General features: G+C 26.7%; 1 non-coding gene across 1 annotated transcript; it reads left to right on the top strand.

Annotated features, from left to right (window-relative positions):
* The first annotated feature begins 984 nt into the window (after positions 1-984).
* Positions 985-1,056, top strand: trnaq-uug (transfer RNA glutamine (anticodon UUG)). Its single transcript has one exon. It is a non-coding gene; the product is annotated as a tRNA-Gln (tRNA).
* The last annotated feature ends 3,420 nt before the right edge of the window (positions 1,057-4,476 follow it).

Raw genomic sequence — 4,476 nt, 5'->3', positions numbered from 1 at the left:
AATACAATTTATATTACCCATTTGGATTTGAATAAATATGCCCGAATTATTTCCTAATGAGTGCTTGTAATATTTATATTTAAAATAATAGATGTGTAGCATTTTGTTAATAACCGATATCTCATTTAAAAATCAACCGACTCCTATTTGTTTCATTTTTAATCCAATTATTAATTATTTTGATTATTTTGCTAATAGATACTCAAAATAGATTGAAAGAATGTTTATGCTATATATGCTATTACTTTTAAAATTAATTGCGTGTATATGCTATATGGGGCAATTCAAATACAAAGAAACACTTTTTTGCTGTTTTTTGACTCCCTTCTTTGTATATGTAACATTTTAAACAATCTCTCCCCGCCCTATTTGAAACGTGACATTATTTTTCAACAAATATATCTTTGAGTTTGTACTTTTATTGCCCTGTGTGTCTTAATAAAAAAAAAAAATTTGTTATACTAACTACTTCCTTTATACAAATAGTTATAAAATATTTGCCTTAAATTTTGGGTACGTTTTTGCGTAAGTTTTTGCCTAAGTTTTGCGTAACTCACGCGCAACCTTAACTTTACGCAAATGCTGCGAAAAAGTTGTGAATACCAAATAGTTACGCAAAAAATATTTTGCGTAAGTTTTTCGTAACTTTTGCTCAGCTACGCAAGAGTTACGCAAAAGTTGTGAATCCGCACCCAGATGCTCAAATCTTATTTTATTGCTAAAAAAGCTTATAAAAAATATGACGACCCTCCGCGACCTATTTTATTATAACTTTTTTTATGTTTTTTAAAATTTCCTAAAATAACTTAAACAACTCATTACTAGAAAGAAAACTATTTTCTCACAGTTTTTTTATCTGTATCAGATGCCTAACCTTATTTTATTCCTAAAAAAAACTTTTAAAAAATATGACCCCTCCATAACTAATTTATTTTAACGTTTTTTAAATTTTTTAAATTTACTAAAATAACATTTTCAGATATCGGTTCTATGGTGTAATGGTTAGCACTCTGGACTTTGAATCCAGCGATCCGAGTTCAAATCTCGGTAGGACCTCAAATTTTTTATTTAGCTTAATATTTTTTTTTGCTAGATATGCTATTCTTATTGAAAAAAAAAGAATTTATTTAATTTTATTTAAATATATTACCATGCTGGAGTAAAAATATCAAGGATTAAGGCTGTCCACGGTTACACGGGCGCACGGGTACCCGCCCCCTGGGTAACCAACCGGGTAGTAAAGGGCTAGTTCTAGAATTAGCCCTTAAATTATTAGCACCACAAGAATCTTCTGCATTTTTGGAGTCTTAGTTTTCTGAATGGAGTAATATTTAAAGAAAATTGAGAAAAAGCAATCAAGGCTGTGATAATAATATAATATAAATAACTATAAATTGAGGTTCTTTTCTTTTTTTTTTTTTTTAGAAGACGCAAATATGGTACAAAATTCAAAAATATTTCAACATCTGTTTCAATCATTTCAACATTTTTGTTTCAAATTAAAACAAAAGTATTTAAAAAAAATTGAAAGTAAAATTATCAAGCATGATGCAACAACTACAACTAAAAATAAACCGCTAGCATTTATCGTTAAAATTTAACGATAAAAGTGGATTACTTTTGTAGATTTTATTCTCAAGATAAAATTACTATTTAGTTAACCGTTATGTTGTGCTAATTAACTTTTTTAGTAAAATCAGTCGGTTACAAGCAGAGATGTAAACAAGAAAGTAAAGGCCAAGACTGAGACTAAGACCAAGACATTTGGGCTCAAGCCAAGACCAAGACTGAATGCTTCAAAACCAAGACCAATACATCAAAAAATCAACCCAAGACCATGACCAAGACTTTGAAAGTTTTTACAAGACCGGAATCAGGACTTAATTTTAATTAAACATTACATAAAAAAACGAAAAGATTTTTTTTATTTCACGGCGATCTGTTTTCTGATATTTAACAGTAATTAGTGGAAGTGCAATTCCGATTTTTTGCACTTATTTTTCAGTTGTGTTTACTAAAAAAAAATTAACTCAATGGTTTTTTATTTTTTTTAAATTTGGTTTTTTTGTTTTATTTTCTGTAACTATTAGCCTACGTTGTAATTTGAAAAAGAAAGTCAATATCAAATGAGAATTTAAAAAATGTAACTTAAAAAAGTATCAATCAAATGTAATTTAAAATGTAATTTAAAAAAGTAAAAATTGTAATTTAAAAAAGTATCATCAAATGTAATTTAAAAAAGAATGTCAAAATCAAAAGAATGCAAATTTTTACTTTGAATTATAGAACATTAAAGTTGTGAATCCGTTCAGGATATTTCTTGTACCGTTCGGGATATTTTATTTTCATGCTTTATATTTGATGGTACGTCAGAACATATTGTGCGATTTCTATCCGAAAAAAATTAATTTAAACTCCTTAACTTAAGATAAAATCAAAATATTTTTAAGAATTACATTACTAAGCTCTTATATTTATAATTTATCATTACATTCATATTTTTGTATTTTTTATTTTAAAATAATTATTTTTGTCATATGTCTGTTCTGTGTTATACATCGTTGTAAGCGAGAAATGTTTTGAATATAAAACAAAAAATAATTACTCTAATAAAAAAGGTAAGCAAAAAATAGTATGGCTCAAAATGAGGTTTTGAGTTTTAAAAAAAACGCAGACCAGATATCATACTGTTTTCGTGAGAAATGCAAGAGTGCTACTAAATTTACCGATTTATACCTGCCTCAAACCAAACCCTCAGTTGATTTAGTTGCATCCCCTTGCATATTCTACCTAATCCAGTCGATATAGCAGCTCTCCTTTTTATGTTCTCAATATATCATTATATTATCTGGTCTGCTTTTTTGAAAACTAAAAAACCTCATTTTGAGCCATACTATCTTCTGCTTACCAATAAAAAAAGGTTTGTTTTGAACTCTTGATTTTAAAGTTATTTCGCTATTAAATGAAATGGAATGAATAGGAATATTAAACTTTGGTGAAAAAGTTGATTGTAATGCATGGAATACAGAAGCATTTAATGGGTATTCAGCAAAAAGAAAGTTTATTTCAAATTCAGGAGAAGAATCATTTATAATTTTAAATGTTATTAAATCTTTAAATGGAACCCCTTTATATGAAGGAATAGTTATGCGTGATAGTAATATACAAAAAAGATATATCTGCACTAATCCAACATCAATATATCGTAAAGTTATTTGTTTTTTTGGTGTAAAAACAAAAGGTAGACTCAATGGAAAACGATTTTATGGATTAGACTCTGGCGCTACTGCAGTTTTTACGCAACCCGGTTTTTATTGTCGTCAAAATTAAGTTATATTTAAATTAAATTAAATGTTTTTATTAATATTTTATATATTTTTAATTAATTTTTTAAAAATTAATTTAAAATATTGCTTTTTAAATGTACATAAATCGACTGACAAATAGGGATTGGCGCAATTAGATGTACATACATCGACTGACAAATAGGGATTGGCACAACTAAATGTACATACATCGACTGACAAATAGAAATTGGCGCGATTAAAAGTACATGATTTGAGACAGGGTTAGGGTTTGGGCCAGAGATAAATCAGAAAATGATGCGCTCAGCATTTTTTAACAGTTTTGCTTAACATTATTGATAGAAACCAGGCTTTTTTAAATTCATCGTTGAAAAGAATTTTATTTATAACCGAGTATGAAAAAATGGCGAATATTAGCGTTTTTTAGTGTAATTTTTTAAACTTCAACAGCGAATTAGAGCACTTTTTGTTGATTTTCAGACCTATGTTTTTATACGATTCTTAATCAGCATAAAATTCTGTATCATATTCTAGAGTTCATTATCGAAATTGCAAATTTCGAAAATTTTCGATTAAAACGGTACCGAAATACTTTTTTTTTTTCGAAATCTATAAAAACTTATGAAAATAATCGAACTAGCCAAATTAATTTCGGAAATAAAAAAGAAATTTCGAAATGTTAAATTACTTTCGAAATAAAAAATTGAACTTCGAAAACTGAAATTAATTTCGAAAGAAAAAACAGAATTTCGAAAAGTGAAATTAACTTCGAAAAAAAAAGTGTATTTCGAAAACTGAAATTAATTTCGAAAGAAAAATCAGAATTTCGAAATGTGAAATTAACTTCGAAAAAAAAAGTGGATTTCGAAAAGTGAAATTAATTTCGAAAGAAAAATAATAATTTCGAAATGTGCAATTAATTTCGAAAAAAACAAAACAATATTTGATAACCTAAATTAATTTCGAAAATAAAATTAGATTTTGAAAAGTTTATTTAATTTCAGGAAGAAAAAAAAAAAGAATTTTGGAAAGTTAAATTTATTCCAAAAATTAATTTTAATATATTATATTTTATTTGCATAATAATATTAAAATAACCTGGCGCCTAAATAATTTACCACGGGGTGTTTCAGCAGGTAGACCTTTTATTTTATATATATATATATATATA

This window comes from Hydra vulgaris, chromosome 11, assembly GCF_038396675.1.
Source record: "Hydra vulgaris chromosome 11, alternate assembly HydraT2T_AEP".
Lineage (NCBI taxonomy): Eukaryota > Metazoa > Cnidaria > Hydrozoa > Anthoathecata > Hydridae > Hydra > Hydra vulgaris.
The sequence above is the reverse complement of the archived record's forward strand: the minus strand, read 5'-3'. Positions and strand labels throughout refer to the sequence as shown.